At 37.8% G+C, this 27,451-nt stretch overlaps 1 long non-coding RNA gene across 2 annotated transcripts in view; it reads right to left on the bottom strand.

The window, feature by feature from the left end:
• Positions 1–27,451, bottom strand: part of LOC136010161 (uncharacterized) — a 203,314-nt gene that overhangs the window by 119,392 nt on the left and 56,471 nt on the right. For both annotated transcript variants that reach the window (XR_010610773.1, XR_010610774.1), the window contains exon 2: positions 13,276–13,338. This is a non-coding gene — a long non-coding RNA (uncharacterized LOC136010161). The remainder of the gene's footprint in view (positions 1–13,275; positions 13,339–27,451) is intronic.

The following is a 27,451-nucleotide window of genomic DNA, read 5'->3' as shown; positions in this document are numbered from 1 at the left end:
GTTGCCAGTTATCTGTCCTCCTTGCCATTTTGTGAGAAAGACATTTATTTCTACTCCATTTCACAAACCACATATCCTCAACTGTAACAGTCATTGCTTTGCAAATGATTTGTAGGATCAACATGTCATCTTAATATAACTACCAATCAGAAAGTGAAACACATTCTTACTAGTTTTACATACTGCTGAAGTGACTAGGTCATATCTCAGACCATGGTATCAGTAATGATTCACTTCCAGTCAGAAAAGCACCTAACGCTTTCAACAGGAATTCTGCTCAGTAGTAACAGAATGAAGTTTGAACCTAGTCTGAAGCTTTTCATGCTTTGGGCCCCGACTTAAACATTGGTAGGTCTCATACAGAAATACTGAGAGGGAGTAGACAGAGATCATTAATTCAGCTTCACAATACTACCTCCTATTTCTTTGTTCTCCTCATCAGGATCTATAAAAGGAACTTGATCCAAGAATTAAATTTGTTCCATGATAACAGATAAGTATCTGCAAACAAAACTGAGGGTTATGTTGGTGCTGTCTCCACAACAATCTTGGAGAATAAACTGCTCAATGTGGTCATGAAAACACCAGTGTCACTTCCTTCTTCAAAGGATGCAGTTATTCCTAAAATGTCTGTCAGTCAAAAGTGGCCAGCCAGACAGCCTGAGCTGTTCTAAGAGAATTGCTGCACTCAGACATAGTTTTATCTTATGAATTACACTTCTGCAAAAGCTTTTGCTTTCTTTAGACTCTTTACAGATCTGCAGCCTGCAGCTAGAGTTCCTTCTATCCCTTTACTGAAAAAGCCAGTTCAGAGTTCCTCTTCTCTGTGCCTGCATCCTCACGCTGTTAGCCACAGAACAAACTGATCATAGTGAAATACTTGCTTATTTTTGAACTGGATCAGTTCACTGATATAATTTATCAGGCACACTTATAAATTATGTGATATTTACACAAGCAAACGAGGACAACCACCGTAACACCAAAATCTTTTCAACAGCCTTCTACTTCATCGCAGCAAGAACCAACTTCAAACTGTAAATGAACCCACCTTATACTGTGAATACGTCCTGACCCATGCAGCAGTAACAAATACAGCATTACGTTTCCATTTCATATCCCCACCATTTTTTACTGTCAAAAGTAAGCATTAAGCTTAATGAAAAGGTAATGTATTACATAACACAGTGCAACAAAGTTGGAACAGAAGAGGTTCAAACTCTGCACTCTCCCAAGGATGGTCAGGCACTGCAACAGGTTACCCAGAGAGGTTCTGCAGTCTTCATCCTATTTTTAGTACTAAGTTGGACTAGAGCCCTCTCGAAGTCCCTTAAAACCAGAGTTACCCTATGATCTTATGATGCAACAAAACCAAATGTATTTATTTAACCAAATTATTCGGTCATAATCATTGATGCTTTGATTGTGTTGAATTTAAAACAAGTATTTGCAGAAAACCAAATGAATTCACAGAATGGTTGGATTACAGCTTCTGGGGACAAACATGTCATCTACAATAAGGAGGAAGAAAATGAGAAACAGTCTGGACTAGCAATTTATTCAGAGAAATATATTAGAAATTTAAATATCTATGCCCACTTGTCATGCATCATTTACACAGTGGCAGGAAAAACAGCAGTCTTGATTTTCCACCAAAGCATTTTCTACATTGCCAGTTAACCGGGGGGGGGGTGTTGGTGAGGGAAGAGAGGAAGAAAGAAAGATTTCAGATAAATCTGATGGAAATAAATCTGCAGACTTCATACTGAACTGAGTAATATTTTTTCTGTAAACAACATCAGTAAAAGTGAAGAAAAGAGCAAGAGAATATTTGGTTTTCATTATTATTTAGACTGAAGCAGTTAAGAGAGAGAAGAAAGGGAGACAGGTCTTTACTTAATATTTCCTCTCTCAATTGCAAGTGGAATTAATAAATTACAACCCTCTCAGCAGCCTCCTGTTTTCCCTCATCAATACACCACTCAAAGTTTAAAGGTCTTTCTACAGACTGGTATGCTGTCCTTGCCATTTTCGGGGCATGTTTTGTAAGAAACCATTGCTTACTCAGCTGAATAAAAGCCTCACTATGTTCATTGACTGGACATGGACAAATCTTAAACTACGGGACCAGCTATCCCGAAGAAGTACCATGAATACACATTCAGCAAAGCTGGGGTGTGACAAGTAGCACACATCACATAACATCTCCTTTCAGATGCCAAGAAGAAAAAGAACTAGTAGTAAGTCTTACTTTAGATGCACCTTTTGCTACTGAGTGCTCTACAAACATAGCTGGTTCTACCATCTCAGGATGCAAAGAGGCAAAAATGAATCAACATTTCAAGCAAATGGTTGTGGCATATCCTTGACATTTGAGGTCCTAAACCAGCAGTTTACTTAATTACTTTTGTTGCAGAGGGACATTGTTTGTCTAGAATTAAACACAGAGTGGGAATATTGCCTTGTTCCCTGATAGTTTTCCCTCAATTCTATGATTAAGGTGAGGTATTTCACTCATCTAGATCTCTCACTTTAAAAGCAAGGGGGGAGGGGAGAAGGGGAGAAGCAGATGGGAAAAAAAATTATATCCATCTTCGAATTTGAGAAGTCAGGCACATTTTTACAGCTATCTTGCATATTCTGGACAGGAACTGTCTGAGACTGTGACAGCTCAAAAGAAACATCATCATATAACACTTAGTGGAGGCCCACTGACCTCTTCGTTTCACTAGTATCACCACCTGAAGTACCTGAGCATGCCCCTAGATCCTCTTTAAAAAGACTGCTAGCCTCAGGCAGAAAGGCATTTGTTGTTCCTCCTGCTTTTGCTGCATTCAACCCTACATAGATAAACTAGCACCAAGGTCTGCAGGGTCAAGGAAAAAAAAAAAAAAAAACTAACTGTGCTATTATTCTGGAAATACCCACTTCAAAAGTTGTTTCTTACATTTATTTCAAAGACACGACTTTGCTCCAGGGCTGTAAGTAGTCACAGTGTCAGGCAGATGCTCACAAAGAAAGACAGACCTGAAGGATGATGCCAGGAAACTACCAATAAACCAAAAGGATGCTCAATAAATGAGTATGGCTCAAAATGCTCCCCGGTGGACTTGAAAATATTCTTTCAGTGACTCAGTAAATCTAACATAGCTTCATCATTCATGATCCTAATTCAGGTTTATCACATGGCAGATCATTTTAGCAAAAGAGATTCACTGCAAAAAACAACGACCAATTATGCAGCTGGTTTGCAAACTGATTCTAGTAGCAACAGCAAAATATTTTGCTGCAACGCATTTCACACTAACTATAACAGAGCATACACATAGGCAGAAAAAGCATCTTGGGTAGAAGTAGTATCTTTCATTAGACCAACTGGTACTCATGGAAAAGCCAGACAACATTCCAGATAAAAAGCCCTTCTTCATACCAGAAACAGAAGCAGCAGTTCCAAAGGTACACATGCACTTAGCAGAACTGATCAAAGTTTAAGTATAGATCAAGGAGACCATCTTCTAAAGAGGGGAGAATTTAAAACAAACAAACAAACAAGCAAAAATCCTAGCAACAATATAACCTAAAACCATTGAAAACAGAAGTCTAATCACGCTGAATAAGTATTTCTTTCAAGTGAAAAATACCAGTACCATTACTGATTTATGAGCTATGTCTGAGAGCATATAGTGTCCCTCCAATTCTTCTTCCTTTTCTCCTCATCTACATAAACTGCCTGTATACCTTCTAGTCTTCACAGACCCATCCTTTTACAAAGGATTCAATGAATTTGATACATAAACTCACTACTGCAAACTAAAATATCACTGCTTTATATAGGAGAATATATTTATAGAATAGAAAGTAAGATATATGCAGATTTTTAGTTCCATTATATAAAAATTGGGGTGACTCGGCTGCACCAATATCCATACTTTTCTATCATTTTAATGACTGTCCTGGGTTTACCAGGAGCCGTTTTGCTCCTTCTTAGTAACTGGTGCAAGCTCCGTGTTTTGACTTCCAGCCTGGGCAGAGAGCTGATAACACCGATTGTTTTTAATTGTTGCTAAGTAATGTTTATTCTGGCCAAGGACTTTGTGAGTCTCATGCTCTGCTGGGGACGAGGGGAGGCCGGGAGGAAGCAGAGACAGGACACCTGACCCAAACTAGCCAAAGAGGTATTCCATACCACAGCACATCATGCCCAGGAAGGTAACTGGGAGTTACCCGGAAGGACACTCTCTCTCTTCGGGGGGGGTCGAACTCGTTCGGCGGTGGTATCGTATTGTCTTGTTATTTTCTCTTATCAATATTATCATTGGTGGTAGCAGTAGTGATCTGTGTTGTACCTTGCTTGCTGGGCTGTTCTTATCTCAACCCGTGGGAGTTACATTCTCCTGATTCTCCTCCCCATCCCTCTGGGAGTGGGGAGGGTCGGCAGGGGGGGGAGGGGGGTGTGAGTGGATGAGCTGTGTGGATTGGTTTAAACCACAACAATGACGTTGCAGGGTCAGCTGAACTTAATGGAGTTGCATCATGGATTAATTCAGACTAATCAAGGCATCAAACTAATTGAAAGCTTCCCACTACTTCCACACACAAAACCAAACAACTTACAGAAGCTTCAACGGCTGTCTGTTCCACTTCTTTATCAGGAACTGTAGTCCCATACCAGTGCCGGTTGAAGAAAACACACACATGTGCCTGAGTTACTGCTGAAGCGGCCAAGACTTTTCATGGGATCCTGAGATAATTCAGGTTGGAATGCAACTCAGATTTCCCGTCACTCCAGGGGAACCAGCAACTCTAAACAAATGGATGTAATAGTACAGTAATTATCAGAAGCAACAGTCTAAGCCATAATTACTAAATCCATTAGGCCTACCTGTTGACAACACCAGAAGGGTCACAAAAATAATATACACAGATCATATAACCAATTAGGTTCAACTAGGTTAGAAAAGATCTTTAAGATCATCAAGTCCAACCCTTACCCCAGGATAGCTAAGTCCACCACTAAACCATGTCCCTAAGAGCCTCATCTACATGGGTTTTGAACACTTCCAGGGACTGTGATTCCACCATTTCCTGGGAAACCTGTTCCAATGCCTGATCACCCTCTCTGTGAAGAAATTTTTTCTAATAACCAATCTAAACCTCCCCTGGTGCAGCTTGAGGCCATTTCCTCTTGTCCTATCACTTGTTACTAGGGAAAAGAAACCAGTCACCTCTGTCCATCCTCCTTTCCAGTAGTTGTAGAGAGCAATAAGGTCCTCCCCTGAGCTTTTGGTTCTCCAGACTAAACAACCTCAGTTCCTTCAGCCGCTCCTGATAAGATCTGTGCTCCAGACCTTTCACCAGCTTTGTTGCCTTTCTCTGGACCTGCTCCAGCAACTCAGTATCTCTCTTGTAGTGAGGGGTGCAGAACTGAACTCAGTATTCAAGGTGTGGCCTCAACAGTACTCTTCAGAGAGCTGCTGTCTAACAACACGCGTTCCTTTACCATCCTTTTATATTAGCTTTCACCCAGCTGAGCTCTCATCTCATTTATGTCAACGAGACTTTTGACAAATGCTTATGGACTTTCACCCTATTACCAGTAACACATCCAGGATTTCATATAATTCATTTGAGGCGCTACCATACTCTCTAAAACCTGGAGCACTGCAGAGTGTATTCCCCTGCAGTGTTTGGTTCTCCTTGCACTCCATATTTATACAAAGATATGCAACATGGTGGCCACAGCCCTGTCATGTCTGCTCTACTTAAAATACCCTTCACACATCGATATGAAGCATCACTGCCTCTGCACTGGCACAAACCCACCAATCTAGACATCATGACCTGCAGAACACTTTTTAATTCATGTATATTTTGGTTGATCAATCTTTTCATGTCTTTCAGCAAGAGACAATTAAATCTTCCAGGGAGACAAGAAGCCACAAAGTGGATTCAGAATATGAAAATGGGCATAACTTTAAAGGATTAATTTTGAGAAGTTGCATTATACCCTGAGCCTCCATAAAAACTGCTTTTCATTGAAATGTTTCAAGTAGATTTTCACTGAATTCTAATTTTCATTACCAAATGTTTATCATACAGGGTGTTCTGTAATTAGGTGAGGGCTGTTTTGTTTTTTTCTTCTTTTCTTGCTGATGGACATTGCCATGAGAACTACAGTGAAATGCATTCTTCCTACTCTAGAAATAAGGTAAAAGTCTGATTTAAAATTATAAAAAGCAATACTTCATTGGTGTTTTTACTTTTAGTAACACAGATCAGGCCAGCGGGAGATGTTGTTTCTACCCTGGAGAATCTTGTGCAATGTTTTAAATTGTAAAGGGAAAAAAAGTGATTCCAGCTTTTATGATGACACAATTCACAGTGACTTCTCTTGGTATTATTTTTCTGGGAATTGCTTCACACTGCAAACTAACGTAAACTTCTACGAGCACCTTGAGAAAAATATGCATTTAAAAGTTTATTTAGGCAAGGTAAAAGATTACACTGAGAAGAATGCATTAGCATATGCTAAGCAGAATAGAGCCAGATCATCACCATGGCTTCATTTTGCTCATGTGTATGAGGACATATAAGTTTTAAATTCCTACTTCAAATTCGATGCAAAGTCCTAATCTTCACATTCCAATCAAGTCCAACAGACAGAAACACAAAGTCCTTTGTCAGAACAACTGAAAACAGCTCTCCCTGGGCAACATGAGTGACAACCTGAGGGACATAACTGTAACTCCTTTTCTATAAAAAGCTTCTAAAAGTAGTTTAACAGTATTGATCCTGAAAAATTAATTTGATTTTGCAAAGGCACTCAGTGTGGTAGCTCAACACAAAAACATATCCTATTGCAGCCTCAATATTGTAATTGAGCTATCTTTTTCAAAATCACTTTCAGCCCATGATACATCTGTAAAAGACTAAAGCTCAAATAAGGTTTTTAATAATATATTATATTTCTAAAAGGTTCTAAGTCTTCTCCCCCCATACACAACTTTTTTTTTTTTTTTTTTAAGTATAAAGATTGGTTTGAATAAACATGTTTAAGCAAATGCAATTTCAGGTCAGTTGTATTGCACAATAGAAATTATATAAATCGACCCTTTTCTACCTGCTCTTTTTGCTTACCTAGTTATATTTTCCAAACATTAAAAATAATATTAGCTGCATGGACAGACAGTTAAGATAAGTCTATCCTCTGGCACAGCTGGCAAGGAGCAATGTAAGAAAAGAATGCAGTAAGAGTTCATTCTGCAGTAGGAATTGGTATGAACTGTATAAGAAGGAATTGCATCAGTGAATTTTCTTCACTCAAGAGATACAGCAACCTAGTAGCTCTGTAGAAATGGCAGAAAACAGCTGTAGAAGAAATTCCTTTCTCAGGAAATATGGAATAAAGTGGACAAGTGTACTGTAGACTCTTGAATTTATCCCTGTATCTAATTTGAATGCTATATATTCAAATGTTTCTGTAGATAAAAAGTTAGTCTTCTCCCCAGTATATTCCTACCTCCACACACATATAGCTACTCCATTAAAGGACTTCAGCTAACTGGCTTGACTGAAAGCGAGGATATTCTTTTTAGCAAAATGGCAGAGATTCCTCACAAAAACATACAAACTAGATTTCCAGTTTGCTGGTTTTGTTACTGACTCCAGCTCTAAGAAAAGTATGCTTTCACACACACACACACACACACACTCACTCTACCCTGAAGTGATGAATATTCATCCCATTTTTCCCTTGAAGAAAGTTCAGAATAATCAATTCTTATGAGTTCCTGTATATTAAAGTTTGCACAAATAAAAGCAATAATAGAAACACAGTAAGAGTAAAGGAGTATAGGACAAACACATGCTTGCTGTGCTTTGTAACCCTTCTAACAGAACGTGAGAATAAGCCTACACCCAAATTGCTTATAGCTTATAGACAAGGAGTAAAGGTTACAGTACCTGTTAAAAAGCAATTCTCTACACAGAAGACAGATATGGTTAAAGTATTTTGGTTAGTTTTGTTTTTTGTTTAGTTGGGGTTTTTAATATATGACACAGATTACAATTGGTTCTGAAGGGCTCTTGCTGGGAAAAAAGTTCCTATTCTTCAAGAATGTAACATATGTAACATATGTAGGCTGTTTTCCTGAGTGGACGTCCAAGTTTGTATATGTAAAAGTTTATTCCCAACACCTGTTAAACGGCTGCATTCCTATGAAGCGCTGCAACACAGAGAAGAAACCTGGTAGAAATTAGGAGAGCTGTCCTACGCAAAGCAGTCAATGGAGAAGAATAACAACATATCTGTGTGTGGGAGCTGGGCAAGCGGGAAGACAAAGCTCAAACTTTTAATGGGACAAAAGAGAGGGAATGTGAAAATATGACATAAAACCTAGATAGCAAGAAGAGAATGGTGAAAACCTTCAAAGTCAGCAACAAGCTTGGAAACAGTAGCCTCTCACAGCCCTGTTCTGTCTCTCTGCAAGTTCAATTCCTTAATTTATTCTAGTCTGACACATTTGCAACTTTAGTCTTCTCAATGCAATCAACAAGTCTATTGCTCAGGATGAAGATCAAACTGACTGTTAGAGCTAAATGGTGGTTTGTCAGACTGCCAGAATGACTCTTTAAAACAAATATATTACTACAATTTTAGCAAGTCCATTAATGTCACAGTCTAAAGCAGGTACAACAAGCATTCATTTCCTGTGTCAATGTCGTGCAATGAATACACGCTCCAGGGATGAAGGATAAGTCACTGCTGTAACCATTCTATTTTACTTCTCTCATCTTCCAGACTTCCTCAAATGAGATTCACACAAACTGTGTTAATTATTTCCTGTTTTGCAGCCATATGCACAAGCCTCAACTAAGATTAGGGCCCCTGTGTGCTGTACATCAGTAGCAAGACACAATCCTTGCCTCAGAGAGTTCACAAGTTAAACAGCCAAGACAGGAAAATGATAGGAGAAATATCGGAGAAAGCTGGAGATAGTTATTTGCCCAAGGTCACAGAGCAGGCCAGGAACAGAACCCTTATCTCCTCTTCCCTTCCTAATAAATCACATTTTATCTCACCTTTGGCTGAACTTTATTCTCTGCCTTTTCTCCTCAATTATGAATAATTCATTCTCCAGCTCTCAAGTTAAGATTGCTGTTCACAGATCATAACATTAAACAGATATTAAGTCTTATGCTATCATGTTAAAAATACCAAGTGTGGTAAAATGAATACTTTTCATCCAAGAATCTGGTTTCCTTACCCATATGCATTTGAAATTGTTTCTTTTTTACTGGTACTGGTATAATTAATTCTGCCTCTGCCTGCCTGCCCGCCCATGGCAATGACTAAATTTCTAGAATTTATAGTTTAAAACATGAAGCGAAGACTCTGAGGGGACATTACAGCAGCCTTCCAGTACCTAAAGAAAGCCTACAGGAAAGATAGAGAGACTTTTGCAAGTGCAGGTAGTGACAGGGTAAGGAGGAATGGCTTTAAACTCATTTTAACCGGTTTTAAAGGTAAGATTAGATTAGATTAGGTTAGATATTAGGAATAGTTCATTGTGAAGGTGGTGAGGCACTGGCTTGTGAGGGTAAGGTGTCCAGAGAAGTTATTGATGCCCCATCACAGGGCTGATTAAGGCTAGGTTGGATGGCATTTTGATCAACCTGGTCTAGTGGAAGGTGTCCCTGCCCATGGCAGGGGGGCTGGAACTAGATGATCTTTAAGGTCCCTTCTAGACCAAATCATTCTATGATTCTATGATTCAGATTAGCTGCAACATTTACTTTGCCCTATAAGTATTTTGACTTTGTAGAGATTACTGCAAATGTGGTGACAAAATTCAGTAGTGTAAAGAACTGTGATCTGTGTTACTAATAAGAGTTCATTAATTTTACAAAGACTGATCACCCACCAAAATGACTTGGAGCCTGAAAGAAATTCTAAGTATTGACTTGCTCTAGATAAACTAAATTGTTCTCTTGATTCTAACTAGACTAAGTTACCTCATTGGATAAAGCTCACTGACCTGATTTCTGAAAGCACCAGATACAGCTCCTATTGACAGCAACTGTGTTAATAAATTGGCATTTTTTAAATGGAGGTTGATGACTGCTCAATTACCCTAACTCAGTTTGTCAAAGAGAGTGCCCATTGGTTACCTTCTATTAATTACAGTATAACATCCAAAGTAGTTGTAAATAACATTCCTTAAGCCTTTATTAGAAATGCTGATCACATCATCTTCTGCCACTATCTCAATGAACTCCACACCAAGATTCTGTAATTTTCTGGTTACATTTTCTTAGCTTGAGGAGTATAATACACTGCACAGCAAACTGCTATAGATTTCTAAATCACCCATTTGAGAAAAGAAAAAAAAAAAATAAGCCTATGCAATGAGAAATGAGAAGGGTGTATTACACAGTGAGGAAGGCTAAACAGCAACAGTAGATTTCTTTCAATTGTCCAAACTGATGGCACACATCTCACACAGCATTATTGTACCCCTTGGAACTTATGGACAGAATGGCCCCACTTACCCAGCCATCAGCCTCTGGTGAAAACTGCAAGCTTTTGGGACTCCTTTGTTTAAACATCCTGATATACAGTATGAATAGAGGATAGACAGAGTAAAGAAGATAATATATAGCTACTCTTTTAACACTCATGTAAATTACATGACCTAACTTGAGATGCTGCAATATACCATATCAAATATTTGTTATTAGTATACTCTATTATATAAAATTTCAATTCAGCATAAGGGTGCAGACCAGTGAGGAACAAATAAGTGGACTGCTAGAGCAAGTGTATGAAACAGCTCCTAGTGAGCCTAACGGGGCGGGGGGGGGGGGGGGGGGGAGGCAGGCAGGAGGGGAAAAGGCACCAGGGACATCTCTCAGTGAGAACTTTGGACCCTGATGTCCAACTGCAATGCACCAACTTCAAGACTGCTCATCAGCCTTAGGACTCTATGGCTGATGAAAGGGAAGAGAAACACCAAACAAAGAGGTGACTGTACCTTGGTCAGTATGGCAGATGAGATGGCACAACTCTGTTAAGTTGCCAAGTATTGTGACTAGCTGAGTGATGAATAAATCCATGGGTTTCAAAAAGCCGGCAAATTTCTCTGACTAAGTATAATTCTTTCTCCCAAACAGTTTTGCTTACAACAAATCCCATGACAAAAAAAATAAAGAGAAATACAGAAACAAGGCTATAAAACCAAAGAATCATGAATCTTCAAGCTGAAAAGTGACTTTACTGAGCAACGTTTCAAATTGATTCGCATGTGAGTGCAGAATTGGACACAATGACATTTAGAGATATTTTAGTCTCTATCATTCTGTAATTCTATATAAGCTGCATGTTTGGCCTATCATTTCAAAGCTTTGGTGCCCTTATTCAGGCTCACAATACCAAAAAGATTTTACAGGCAGAACACTCTCACTGTTTTCTCATGTTTAAACTAAGTGCATTTTAGAATAGAAAGTAGAAGTAGGATGCAACAGACTTCTCTGAAAGAGTCTATTTGTAGAAAACTTCCTGGCATCTTTTTTGAAAATGCCTGTAAATTCATAATGGCTGTTTCAGTTCCAAGCAAACACAGGGCTGACACCTCAGTATTAAAAGCACTAAAACAAAGGTGCTTCTACAGGGGGATGAGGGGAGGAAGTCTTGTGGTTAACTTAATCGCTGTTCACAGATACTGAATTTGGAACTTAAAATAAGAAAAACAACAAATCCATGCAACCTTAATTACTTACCCTCAGCCTAAAAGCAGCACAATTTCTACCATTTTCCTTTAATTAAAAACATAAATACTTTATTTTTGTAATAATTTTCCTTGTTGCATTGTCTTCTGAAATCAAATAGCAGTGCAAGCAAACAGTAAATTAGTCTGTAGTCATTAAAAAGACAGGCTGAAAGATGGACTAGCAATAAAATCCAAATATATTACTATATGAGAAGTATTTGAGCTCTCTGATGCTATATATAACTGAACTGCTAATGACAGTTTAAGCTTTTAGAATCTCGTGTGCCTAGTGTCAACATAAAACAAGAAACATCAAGAATTTGATAATAAAGAATAGGTGCTACATGCGACTTTTAACCTCTTGGAGACAGAGGTTGTGGAAAAACCCCCCCATAGGCAGAAACTGCATGTTATGCACTGTACTACAACTAGTCCCTCACCAGTTTCAGCACTGTGCTGTAATACATGGTAGGATATGCAACACCCCTTTGCTGTGAGATGTTCCTTAGTTTTAAGTGAGGTTTAACAAATGTATCCCAAGTGAAACAGATCCTCTCCAGCTGGAGGTGGGGAGGAGAGATCTCAGAATGTCCCCTACCGCTACTGGACTTTAGCCTGAGTGGTCAAAGTTACAAGCAACACTTCCCACAAATTAACTCCACAGAGGTGAAGAGAAACAACCATTACACACAGGAAATACTATTTAAGTACAATATTAAGGACATATGAAAGTACAATACAAAATTAAGTACATATACTAAATTTCTCATTGAAAGCAAGACGTTCACATCACTTTGCTGGCAAAGTACTAATCATGTACCTAGAATGTACAGGATTCACCTTCCATTTTAATGCACATAAATGCACAGTAACATAACATCTTTACATTAAAAATTTTAGCAAGAAACTAATGTGAAAATGATCTAACATGAAACAGATCCAAGAGCCTCTAAAATGCAGTGTTTCCTGAAAGTGTGTTAAAAAGCAGCCAGAGTCTCCTTCCACTAACTTCTTTTATGCCAGTCAAGAAGACTTCAGACTTCTGTTTGCCTAAGCACCTTCAAAATCTGCTTGCTGCTTTAAGTAGTCAATCACTTTTCTCTGTGATTCTCTAATTACTTTCTGATCCAAGTAGTGGTTACTCTAATAAAAACCTCAATACAGCCTCAACACACTGATAAATGTAAAAAATTGTTATACCAGAGATGTACATAAAACAATTTCTTCCTTACAAGGGAGGAGGCAAGGGTCACATGACAAGAGACATGACAAATTTTGGATAACCAGAGGCTATTTGCAAGTTCTTATTTTAATTTATTCAGTGCTATAGACAAGGATAAATATTGAGGAATGCAGTTTATCTGTTTCAAACCTCCGGTCACAGAACTTGGAAAAAAGAAAACATCTCTCAGTTTAGTACTACCATAAGGAAATCACACATTAATTTTTGACTAAACAAACATTTCACATCTAGAATAACAAAACAGATGGAAAGAAAGCCTCTTACCTCAGCTTAGGTGCTGGGAGTTCTGACAGTGGCTTTCAACTCCTGTGAACACATCTCCACCACCTGTAAAAATAACAAAAATATTTACTGAGGTAGCAAGAGACTAATTTTACACTGTTTACCAAGGGCATACACCAAAAATAAAATAAATAAAATAAAATCCAAACAAACCTCACATTCCTGCCTCTCACCAATCCCAGTTAAAACTAAATCCTTCCTTTCAAGTGCAACAGCACTAGCACCCTTCAACATCAGGACATTTGATCCCGTGACAAAAGATGCTAAAAAAAAAAAAAAAAAAACCCACCAAACATACCCCAAATCTGATTCACTTTGAAAACAGAGTAAAATGGACTTATTTCCAGAAACCTCACCTTTTTTAATATTTCTCCAGTCTATAATAATTTACACAAATAAACTACAATCCAGTTATATATTCATAAACAAATAATTAAAGGATGCTAATCTAATTAATGCCAACTAGGATATGTTTACAGAAAACGCATCTCAACTAACGTGATAAGATTAAAAGTTTGTATTAAAAAGAAAATTGTTTGATGTAGTCAGAATTTTTTGTGGATAAATTAGACCTGTTACTTCCTGAGTTGTTGACTGAAAACCTCGAATGAAACAAAGTCAATATATGTCATGTGAAATCAGATTAAAAGCTGATTAACTGACATATCTCGGTTGAAAGTCGAAGCAGAAAATCATCATCAGGAGAGCAGAGTTTTTAATGGGTTCCTGCAGGCTCTACAGGCTTTTAATAATTAGTTTTTCACAATTAGCCACCTGATGGGAAGAAATGACTAGTAAAATATAAAGATGAGACCAGGAAAACAGCAAGCAAGAAACAGGGTGTGCCATGGATGCACAAGGACAAATACCAGGGGAATCCAGCATAACACGCACTTTAACAGCACCAAATGCTTTGGCACGCAGAATGCAAAGAGGATTCTTTTTGAATTAGTGCATCACAGGGCACCAGCGTGAACTCTGTCAAATTTAGGTCTTGGGTGTTTTCTGTATTTTGTCTTCTTACAGAAAATCAACTTCAGCTCTTTAACACATTTAATTTTAAATGGTTACTGTATATGTGTGCACTCGTCTAAATGCACATACGCGCATACAGAAAAGGATGTCTTCCTCACAGTAACGAATATGAAAGGAGAAAGCATGCTGTTTACACAAAAGGATTAACACATTGCCATGGAGATTTTATTATTTCTATTTTATTTTTTTATGAACCAGAATTCCTCACCTTAGTGAGGAATGAAATGTAACACCCCTGTGTCGTGACACTCCAATCGATGTGCTAGAATCAGTGACAACCAGCAACTCATTCTCTTCAACAGGTATGTTCCAGGGGGATGGAAATTTTATTTACAAAAATATACAACATAAAATCAGTTGAAGATAACTAAAAACTCCCATAAGTCAAAATTCTGTTACTTAATTCCCAAGCTACTACTGTCATTCCAATATTATTCCTTCTCCCTTGTTATGATACTTTTCTTTAAAATATCTAGCTTGAAGAGTCAGCATTTTAAGCATCTACAAAACAATCATCTACAAAACTAACAACTACCAAGCAAAAACACAACCTATGCGTAACTGAATAAGAAGCCATGTGAATGCACACCAATTTCCTTCACCAGGTTCACGAATAACACAAGCAAGTTGTTCTTCACATACCTTGTTTTCAGCATCATACCTATTTTTTTTTACGTTTCATTCATGTCATGTGATATACAGGATAGGAAAAACTTGTTAGCAGAGGAAGTACTAAATATATAGAACTAAAAATTATTTTTTGCTTGTTAGTCAATAGTCTGGCAGAAGAACTTTTCTGAAAGGGAATGACCATCCTTTCTTCAAACAGGATAGTTTCATGTATAATAAATCATATTATCAGAATAGTCTTAGAGCACAACCTACTATTTGCTTCACAAGCACAGTTTCCAGCAATTAGTTTAATCCTCTATATAGGTTAAATAAATAGGCATGGAGGCAGGGGCAGTGTCTTAGAAGTTAATTAGGAGTATAAATTAATTTTCAGAAGTGTGGTACAATTTCATGTGGGATATAAACCACTGCCTTTGCTAACTGTTATCAAAAAGTGGACTCTCATTCTCAGCTTCTGCCATCCACCACTTGTTTAGAGCCTCCTCTTGCCTTGGGCCTAGTGAGCATGCAAACAAAACCAAATATCAAAACAACCCCTATCACCATCCTATTTAAGGTTTGAAGTGGTATTTCTCAAGTTTAGGGACCCAAAGACTGTGTGTAACTAACTACCTTTCCAAACCCAACTCTTGCTTGTCAAGAATCTACAATGTTCAAACAAATTATGAGATTCACACTTGCTATTAAATGGCACATATGCCTTATGTATGACTACAACTATTATCATTTGTATCTGATATTGCAGCATCTCCTATGGTAAATTATTCCCTGTAACTGAGAAGTAATTACCACAAAGTTATTGGGTTATCAGACTTCTAATGATGTTATAATCACTTTCATTATACAATTGATTTGTCACAAATGCTCATATTACAAATATTATTGACCTCCTGCCACTTCTATAATGTAATTAAAGTTGCAGTTCAGCTTAACATACTGCCCTCCTGTGCTGCTGAAGAGACATCACACAGAAGCCACAAAAGTATCCAGTCACTTTTTGGCTCAGCAGCAATATGAGACCTAGGGCAGACATTTTGCCACCTGTCCTCCAAAAACTTACTTTTACAATACCTTGTCTTGGTGTTTTCAAGACCCTACTCTGCTTTTTTTTTTTATGTAGCCACACTTCATCTACCCCAAACTGTATCATATTTCTCTTGAAGTAAAAAATGTGTTTCCTATCCTGCAGTTTTGCTTTGTATGCTTTCTACACTTGGACCAAACCCAAATTATTTTCTTCTTTTCTTTGCCTGGTATTTTCTTCCTGATGAAGTAACAGTCCAATTAGCCCACTTTCTCATTTTTTTCCGATCGTTCCACTTATGATTTTTAGCACAATTATTTTTCCCCATTCATTTCTCTCTGTAGATTTTTCTGAATCAGCCTGAAAATTCCAAAAAAAAAAAAAAAAAAACAGACAAAAGGAAATGCAAGTATGTCATTAATCATATTTTAGTACACCTCCCATCCAAACCTATTAAGCTAGGTATGGCATTCTTATCTTCAACAAGCTACCATTTTGAAATAACTTAAGAGCTTTGTTGAGTAACCTTCTGAAAATGAGAGCCCTAAACCTCTAGTATTTTTACTGCATTTATGCAAAGCTGCTACTTTAATACAAATCTACCCAAGTCACATCTTGTAAAATTATAATAATTTCTTAATGTCCTTCTCCTTCCTAGAATACTAAAGTATTTCAACCTTTGAAACTCAGTTGAACAAATACATCCATCCTAAACTCTGTCATATTTACAGGACTTATCCCCCCTAACCTCACCTAAGTAAGAAACAACCGAATTCAGTGAAACCATAGTTTTAACTTACAAAGGGCAAGATTTTAAACTAACCAGTTATCATTAGAGATACCTCCCTCTGTTTTAGTCAGCTGTCTGTTAGTAAAAAAATAAATTCTATGGTTAGTTAACCAGGCTTTAAGTAAATCTAAAAAAATTAAAAAAAAAATTATAATTGCAGATTATTATGCTACTGCCGTCATTTTCTTGGTACTTTAAACTTAATTAATGTCTTTTGAGAATACAGTTATTTATTCCATGGAGAATGATGCGACTAACTCTCACCAGCATGATTAAGTAATTCTTAGTTATATAATCACATCACTTCACAAGGTTTTCACACCACATTCACATACATGCACCCTTTTCCATTTCCACATGTAACGCTAATGAACACTGTAAAATACTGTGGATACTGTAGATCCATCATCTCAAAGAGGGTGTATGGAGAAACTGACAGAGGATTATTAGCAGATAGAATTAATCACTCTGCTGACTACATTTCCTTATTCCTGTGCTAAATTCAGGCTCAACTGGCAATAAACACTCTTGACCAGACTCCAGCCTCTCTAGTACGTGCTACTGGGCCATCCATCAATTTGTTATATATATAATGTAAATATGTATATGAAATTGTGTTGAAATGCACGCCTCATACTAAGCAATCCCCTAATATAGCTAAAGAATGATACAGCAAATGACAACAGTGACAGCAGAAACTCTGATCTACAGTTCACATGTGATTTCCCATTACATTTTAAGTAAAACAGGTTCTGTAAAGTTCAACAAGGGATTACAATCATTATTAGTAGCCTAAAGATAGCATATTGGAAGGTGTTAATGGCTGCCATCAAGGGAGCCCAGTATCCAAAGGCAATCCTAAAGCTTCAATAAAGCCAGTGTTTGTGCCAGTTAGTCTTCTTTCACCTCATCAAGAATAACAAAGTCCCTCAGTGCAGCACAGACAGCTAGGGCAGAAGTGAATCTCTGCAAGGAGTATTTGTTGGAAGAAGAATGCTGCCAGCATTAAGAATATGGTCTTGACAGGAAACTAGTATTAGATTTTTATAGCATACAGCTGAGAGGCCCAGAAGTTTCTGAGCAAGAAAACAGTTGATAATCATTTCAGGAAAAGATTTTATTTACTTTCTCTTACTCTCTACCCCCTTGCCCCCTTCATGTGTGCATGAATCATGCTAAGGTGCAAACCACAACCTGAAGTGCATGACACACAGCATAACCAGCCAGTCAAAAGGGTCATTTATCCCACCATATTCAAATCTTGGTGTGGCCCCACCTTGAATACTGGGTACAGTTCTGGGCGCCACAATTTAAGAAATGAGTGGAGGCCCTGAACACATCCAGAGGAGGTCAACAAAGTTGGTGAAAGGGCTGAAAGGAATGCCTTATGAGGAACTGTTAAGGACTTCAGACTTGTCTGCTTTAGAGAAAGGGAGGCCAGATGATGACCAAAGGTATATTGGCCAAATACTGTTTTTCAGATGCCTCCAGAGGTGAAGGCACAAGGGAAGTTATCACCACACTGTAGAAGATGTTAATTTCCACTGTTTCTATTTTCCTGCTTTTCTTTGTACACACATTCCTCTGTGTAAGCCCCAGTGGGAAGGAGCCCCACAACTATTTATACTATTATAATAGAGCTCCATTGCAAAGTCAAATGAATTTTCACTCAATCCACAATTAAGAAGCTGCTCAGATCACTATGAAGAACCACGCAGTGCTGGATATCTACTGCATAACACTGGCATTGCCCAGACTACTGCATGGCTTTTAGATCACTAAGTGCTAGCTCAAGTATTTCTAAGTACTTTGTTTGTGCCAACCAAAACCACCCTTAACTTTCTGACATAAATAATGCAGGTTTGGCTACCTTCTTGGAAAATCTGACTCAAAACACAAAATATACTACATTAGAACTTTTTCAAAACCTTACTATGAAGGAGAAACAATAAGGTGGAATAAAAAAAAAAATGCTATAACTATCTCTGGAAAGAAATTAAAGCAAACCAGAGGAAATACATGCCTTCCCATACTGTCAGTATTAATTCCAAAGCAACTGTTTATAATTTTTTACTTTGTCTTTGAAGAAGAATTTCCAAAAGCACAAACAGAAATTACACCAGCCTTAATCACTCTTCAAAATATGGTTTGTTTTCTTTCTCCTCAGATTTCATATTTTTAATGTTTTTTAAAACTCTAAATGCAGTATACAGCTATGCTATCTTATATCTTACAAAATAAAGGGATGACTGACTATATCTGTCCCTACAAATGCAGAAGTTATTTAGAAGTCCTTTCTTTGTTCTCTCTCCGACTTAGTAACTACTACCATTGCATTTTATTTCCTTCCTATTTTGAGACTGAATCCTGTAAGGTATAAGACTACTTTTAACTCTCATCTTCTTACTAATTAGCAGATTTATAATGATGCTTACAGCCACAATACAGACACAGGACCTGTGTTTACACCTCCCTATAACTCTTTTCATAAAGAAAAAAGAAAACAAACCCACACCTCTCAGCTCTTTTTGGTCTAAAGGCTTACTGTTCAAGATACAAATTGTACGGATTTTCAGGGGGGTCGATAGTATACCATCACACAACTAAGAGCCTTCTGCTGAACTCTCCATTCAAACTAACGTGTCCATGTTAGTTGTACCTCATAGTACACACACTGGAGTTTCTGTATAGCTCCACATTTATTTATTCTTTAATATAAAACAATACTACCTCAAGTGAATACTCTATAATGCCTTTAAAATCATAAATACAAGCAATTACCTGCAGGATATAAATCTTCCACTACTGAAAAAAGTGAATAACTCATCTTCTAACTAATGGACTGCAAATGCAAGAAAAACATCAGGGTTATAGGAGTGCTCTCCTTCCTACTCCCCAGTGCCTTCCAGATAAATATCTAATGATTTGAAAATATAATTTTAATACATTAATAATATCAGCAGATTGCTCTAAGTAGATAGGATGCATACCTACAAATATGTTTTCAATGTCTGTTACACTTTTTACACTTTTAATGTATTTAAGAAGTGCATTTTTAAAGTCTGTGATCAAAAATCAACACATTTTAATATGTCATTTTAAACTGCCACAGTTTAAATAATTTAGAAGTTACTCTGTAATTGACAAAAGGTCAGTAGAAGCTACGAGCACCTGGTTTAGATATAGCAAAACAATCATAAACCTCATCTGGAAGCTCAGTAAAATACTTCCAGATACAGCAGCATTTTAACTAGTCTAGTAAATAAGATACAGTACTTATAAGAAGAGTTTATACTTAGCATTTATACTACTGAAAAAAAAAAAAAAGACAAAACTAAATTCAAGCAATTCAAGAAGAGGTAACAGTGTAGAACAATCCTAAAATGAAAGATTAGTTATTAATTTCTATATTGTTCATCCTCCCAACTTCTGTTTATTACACACACCTTAATAAGGAAGACACACTGCTGACCTCACTGATGTTTTTCAGCTCTGGAAAGAAAAAAAGCTAAGCCTAAAAAAGAAGTTGCATTCCAAGTCTGTTGACATATTGAATCTATTGCCCCCAAAAGGCTACGGTAGCCTTTTTGGTTAAAAATCAATATATGCTTTTGTGTAAGACAGACCACCTGGACTGCTGAAGTGTATTTCATATACAAAGAGCTAACCAATGAAAGTTTGAGTAGAATGTATTTAGGCAAATATCTAACAAAAGCATTCCAAGCAAAAAAGCTTTTCTGTTGCTACATCAGCAATGTATATATATATATAGATAGATAGATACAGTATATAAAGTACAGATTTTATATATATATATATCAAATACAGTGTCTCAAGAATGCTTACACGAACAAGAGATTCCCTTGTTTGTCCCTGCCTCCCTGCTGCCTGCGCCAATCTTCTGTTACAACCAGCAAGTGATAAGCTTCTGCTGAAATGAACCTCTGGATTTCTCTAACGGTTTTATGGTGACATGTGAGAAGAAAAATCAGCAAAAGGGAAAGAAAATTTGGCACTCTGGTTCTAGTCTAGTCTGACAGATGCTCAAAACTTACCAGGTTTTGTATATAGTATATTGTGAACTTCAAAAAAACAGCATTTGGTTGACTGCTGGAATTGTGCACCATTCCTCCAGACTGTGGTTGTTACGGCTTTTCACAAGATCTGATATGAAGTACCTCTGAATTCATTTTACTAATGAAGGAAACTACTCACTGAATGCAATGAAGAGGGACAAAATAGAGTATTCATGGCAGAAAGCAGTTCTAAGAGAAGGACTTAGTGGATTTAAAACTGACACCAACATCCCAAAGTTTGAGCTACAAACAGGTGACAGTATGACACTTGATTGCTGGGCAAAAGCAGAATTAACTGCTGACCAGTGTATAACTGAATGTGATACATTGTGACACAAGAAATACTTAGTAATAAAGATGGGCTGCTCAGTCCCTGGAATAGATTTTTAAGAGGGTTGTCATCCTGAGCCCATAGCTAGAAACCAGTACATCTTCCCTTTCCATTTACAATAATTCCAGTTTCAAAGTTAAAAGCAGCACTTAAGCTTACTGTGTTAAAAACCAATAAAAATATTGTTGGCAAAACCACATAGGATTGCAATCTGTATTTACAGATGCGATTTGATAAGCAGTATTTTGCTAAAGAAAGTACTTTGTTAATGAGATCATTAATGAGAAATAACAGTATACTGATTCACACTTTGGTTTCTTTTAAGAGACTGATCAGGTATCCAAGAACACCTGAAATGGACAGAAAGAGGGAACAATGATTTTGTATGGCTGACATCACATTGACCCCCCTTCCAAAAGCATGTAGTACAGGTTTTCATCTCGCAATACTTAAATGCATTTGTAAATAAATGCTTTGCATACACAGTGGAGCGAGTTTAAAATCCCAGCTTATTTTGCTTTTGCAAGGAAACATGATCATCATCATAAGTATTTTACCAGTTACAACTCATAGGAAGTCTGACTGCCTGACTCAGTGCTATGGCTCTTTCCAAGCTAATTAAAGACATGTTACGACACTCTTGAGAAACGCAATTTGTAGTTTCCTGAGTTTTAGCAAATTAATCATGTCATTTTATTCAGTGCTTTCTTTCCCTATTGCTTGCTTTCTATGACACGTATTGCATCAATTATTGTTTTTAAAACTACATCTGTTAGATGTCAAAATAAAGCCAAATAAAATTAATGTATTTTTCACTATAACATATCTTAGTTTATAATAAATTTCTTTTTACTTCATGCCAACCTGTGAGATCAAATAATACTTTCTGAAATTCATTAAAGTGTAGGTATGAGAACAGAATACTTTTGAAAACTGATACTCAAATTTGACTATTATGCAATTCTTGCATTAAGCAAAGCTCCTAACTAGCCAATAAAATTATGAGAAAGTGAATGCTTGCTTTTCTCGACTAATACTAGAAAGGGTGGTGCTTATAATCTACAGCTGACTGAAGTAAGTAGTTTCCTAATGATTTCTTTCATTCTCATTTAACCTAATTATATTGCTTTCTGCATAGATAACTCAGTTAAAAAAAAACCCAAACAAATGACAAAAACACAGGAACTCAAGAAATCTGATGCAAAAGACAACACAAATATGATGAACTAAACAGCTTCAGGAGCACATGGGAAGACTACTTCAAAAAAAGACTTCATCTCCAACTACACAGAAGTAGAATATCTTGGCACCAAATGCTGGAAGATGGGGGCTATTCTACTTCAAACCTAGGTCAAAATGAGGAACTGGTGAACACATGCACAAAAAGACTCTAAGCCCTCTGCCTTACTTTACACGACTCCCACCATACAGCCTAATCCTCAGCTGTTTATCATGAGGGATTGTATTTATTTACTACCTTAAGTTGAAGTCCATATCAATGCAGAGAGAGTATTCACATTAGACACAATCATATTCTGATTCTGTCCCACATATAGTTTAGGTTTTCAAGTTTGGGTTTAGGCGTTTGTGTTTGTTTTGGGGTTTTCTTTTGCTTTTGGGTTTGTTTTAGGGTTTTCTGGCTGCTTTTGGTGGTGGGCTGTGTGTAGAATATGCCTTATTACTTGAAGATCACAGAGAATAAGAGAAAGAGTTTAGAGTTCTTCCAAAAGGGTTGCAAAAAGCTGAGAAGAGGATTCTGCAGATTTGGGGCTAATGAGATTTGCTGGATTGTATCTCACACAGTGTTTTACAATTGCTCACTAGAATAAATAAATAAACAAACAAACAAACAAACACACACACACACATACATACATAAGAAAGACCTTTTGTTGGTAAAATGAACCATAACTGGTAGAGGACCCAAACCACCTAAAAATCAACTTTTTTGGCACTGACCCCTAAAATGTCAGTATTTCAGGTATAACAAACTGATACCCAACCATAATGTTTGCTCCAAAGTATTTTTATAGACTCTGGCTGCAAAATTATAAAGCTGAAATAGAGCACTTCTAAGATCATGTCCGTAAATAAGAGAGATAAGGGAAGAGAAATCAACTGATCAAAATTATTTTCTCCAATGTATTTATAGCAATTCCATTTTTTTTAATGTAAACTATACTAACTTTTTAAGGTACACTACTCTTAACAGTATTAAGTCATGAAGTATGTCCTCCAATTTAAAGAAAGCCTTGAAGATTGTGTGGGAAGTCATCTGCGTATCTGTCACAACAAACACCTTTCTGAAAGATCACAAAAGAAGTCAGTTTGCCCAGTAACTTGAAACTTTGCTAGGCAAACAAGTTGCAACAGTTTTCCAGGAAAAACTGAAGTGAACATGAGCGGTAAGCCAGTTTCTCAAGATCACTTATTCTCTTCACAACCACATCTCTTAGGCAGTTGTAGCCTTCCCTATTGCACTTGCAACCCTCACAGAAAAGTATGCTTCACAGAGGCAGGCGTTTTGCTCCTTGAAAATTGAGACTAAAGTTACTGGACACAAAATAGTACAAAACTAAACATGTGCCTACTACCTGAACCAGCTCCAGCATGAAATGTAGCAAAATCCAAGGGATAGAATAAGATAGTGTGAGATACTCAGAAGGACTCAGCTTCAGACGGAAACAAGCATGTATTCTTGTATGCTTCATAGAAGCTGAAGGAAGGCCCACGGTTTTCCTAGAAAATCAGTTCCATGTTCTTCCAGGTCAAGGGAAAGGATCCAGGGTTTAAGTATTAAGGAACACTATGCCACTGCAGAGACTTTGAAAGACAAGGTATAAGCTCCAGTGCCAGCCACAAGCTAGAAAAGATTAAAAACAGGCCTCAGTAACCTGCTGTTCCCTTTGGCTATCTAGGGATGCACCAGCTGAAAGGATGGCATGTCCTTTATGTTTCTGCAGCAAGATCTCCTTCTGCAATAGGAAAGGGCTGCTCACCATACTGCTGCACGAGAGAAACTGCAGTGCTGGGAGGGAATATTGCTTCATGCTTTTGCTGCTGAATGTGAGGATGAATGACCAAAAAAGTGTAATAGCAGGGACTTGCTCAAGTGCCAACATTGGAATGCTGCCACTACCGTCCCTGAAGCCTGCAAATGGTTCCAGGAATAATGACAAAAGCCAGTTGATGCTGCTCAGTCTCATAGAAAACCAAACTTGCAGTATTTGCCAACAGCAGTCCACAGCCATAGATGACTGCTTTAGCAAGAAGAATGTCACTTACCTGACAGGACCCCCCAGTAACTCCAGTCACTATGAGATCTTCATCACAGTCATAAGGAAGCTTAGTACAACACACTTGCACGACGACAAAAAAGGACAGTGGCCTCCTTGCCTGACTCAAAAGATTTGAACTAGAATTTTCTGGGGCTGCCAGAGTTGAGACTGAATGGTCAAAACTGGACATGTCACATTCCTGAAGGGGCAGTTGTGAAGACTGAGCTCTACACACACTTTATCCAAGACCTGAATGGCTTGCACACGTATCATTTTTCTTATGGACAAAGTGTTACAGACTGGGGGAAAGCAGATGACCAAGCAGAACCACTGCAAGCAGCAGACAATCAAGAGGAAGCCTAGGGTCAAGGTAGGTATACGGCAAACAACCCAAAACATTTGCTGCTCTACTGGAAAGGTGCTTCAGAAGCAATGCACTCCATTTCAGATGGGCAGCGGAAAGAAACTGAAATCACATCCTCCACATCTTACATGTATATGCAGTAGGCAGAAAAAAAGGGAACAAAGACACACCGGTGCAGGGAAAGGATGTGACACAACACACTCACATGAAAAGGGGAAGGGGGAGAGTAATTGGGCACAAATATGTTCATCATTAGAATGAACACGTGAACACAAAGAAAAGTTGTACCCCTTAAAACAGCATGCAAGCACATAAAATGGATTCACCACTCAAAAAAAACATTGCCACAGCCCCCTGGTTTACAAATGCTTACTACTGCTGAGAGGTATCATTTAGCTATCTTTTTAAGCTGTGCTACCTTGGGTGGTTAATTGGGTAGTGCCACAGCTTAATTGCACACAACTGTTCAATGTAAATTCCTCAGTTACTGGAATGAAAAAGTTTTAGAAAAGTAAAGAAAAACTCTGGTAAGTGTTTTCAAGGAAGGTGACTAGGTGATTTTGTTTCCACTCCACTGAGCTGATTTCTGCATTGTCTGCTGTAAAATGCTACCCAACATGTCAGTTTTGTGTATATGACAGCCAGTCTTTTCATTGACAGAAGACAACCTTAGCAATGCAAGACAACAATAGATTATAGTTCTTAAGTTTTAAAAAGTTTATTTACTGAGACACAGTTGCTGCTTCCCATATTTATTTTAATAACCCACAATTGCCTACCCAGTTTCAGATTTTGAACTTTAAATTAGTCTAGTAGCTTTCACGTGCTTTTGAGGGATGGTTTCAGTGCACCAACACCTAATATGAAGAAAAATATTCAAAACATACATGCACTAAGTAATGAAAGCAGATCTAAAGCTATGGGTGCTGCACGTGTTGTTACACTGTAAAGATGAACAAGTAGACAGAATTACTCACCAGGGGATCATGTTTAAACAATTGTTTTTTGCTAGCTAGCAGTGTGAGAAGCATACCAGAACAGCAGCACTCCAGTTCAGTCATCAGATCTATCTCCTAGATCTGTGCACACTCTTAGTTTGAATTATGTTTCAGAAACTCAGATACACAGAAAGCTACAGAAGTTGACAAAAAATTGGAGCAACTGTTCAGCATATTAGCTACATGACATACAATCCCTTTGTTACCAGAGTGCACATTTAGTTCATCTCAGTCAGGTCATTTCAAAAACAGTTGATGTCAGAACTGTCACTAATTCTGAGCTTTATTTTGGCTTGCTTTCTTGTTGGGAATCTCCATTCCTACTAGGATGAGCTTAGTGAACTATAAATGAGAAGATACACATACTGACCATTGCCAATTGAAATTGCTACATGATTAAAAAGCAGTAAGGCATATGTAGTTTCTTATCTGTATTTCAGTCCTTATTGTTGGTCTGTGTTTGCTAAAATCAAGTGCAAAGATAAATAAGTGATTTTTGGTACAGATTTCCTCCCCACCAAAAAAAAAATACAAAAAAAATTGCTACATCATCTAATTTTATAGTAGAATAGTTGGCAGCTACTTGCAATTAAAGCATATATTAGTTATATGTATCACAATGCTGTTACACAGTTTTTCTTCATTAACTAATTTATACATCAATTAGGGCTCTTTTATTATGCTATTATACATTTTATACATGTAAAAATATATTCAATCTGAAAGAAGACAGCTTGCAGTTAGAAGCAAAAAAAGTGTCCAAGGCCAGGCTGGATGGGGCTTTGAACAACCTGGTCTAGTGGAAGGTGTCCCTGCCCACGGCAGGGGGGTTGGAACTGAATGATCTTTAAGGTCGCTTCCAACCCAAATGAGTCTGTGATTTTATGATTTTTTGTTTGTTTGTTCTGTGCACAGTCTGCAATGCATCTTGCTGTTTTAAGTTACTACGTTACAATTCTAGAGACAGCTTCTGGTACATGTTAATGTATTCTAGAAAAAAAGTGTTTAACCTGGGCACTGACTTTGGAAAATATCCCTTCTGTTGCATGATGCATGGTCATGTAAACTACCCATCCCACATGTCTTCCACGGGACATCCACCTTGTTTGGTGAAAAAAGGGAAGAATTTTAATTTTCATCAAAATTAATTTTGCTAACGAGAGTCAGGTCTCAGACCGCTGTGAGCTCAGGGAGGGCTGCCACCTCAGGCTCTCATTCACCCTCCATACACCATCACTCCCACAGCCTCCTCCCTGCACAGACCAACCTTTCCCCTGCCATGACCCTTCCTCCTCCTGCTCTAGTGCTTCCTGCCAAAAATCTGCTCTCCTTGCTGCCTCAGCAAAGCCCACTCACCCTTTCTCTCATCTCCTGTTTCTGCCATGCCAAAGTGACTTTCCACAGAGCATGTCCTAACAGCACCCTGCCCTCTGTTTTGGTACTGGTCAGCTCAGTACCCGAGGTAAATTGGATGTTCTGGCCAAATCCGCCCCAAACCATAAACAACCAAACACCAAAAATAAATGAATAAATAAAATCCCTGAGGACGGAGAGGCCCAGAGGCACTGCCAGACCCTCACCAAGGAATACCCTGCCCTTAGGTGTCCCTCCAGAGCACCCCTCTTCTGC

The sequence above is a fragment of the Lathamus discolor genome, chromosome 3 (assembly GCF_037157495.1).
Source record: "Lathamus discolor isolate bLatDis1 chromosome 3, bLatDis1.hap1, whole genome shotgun sequence".
NCBI classification, from domain to species: domain Eukaryota; kingdom Metazoa; phylum Chordata; class Aves; order Psittaciformes; family Psittacidae; genus Lathamus; species Lathamus discolor.
This window is presented reverse-complemented; position numbering and strand designations above follow the sequence as displayed.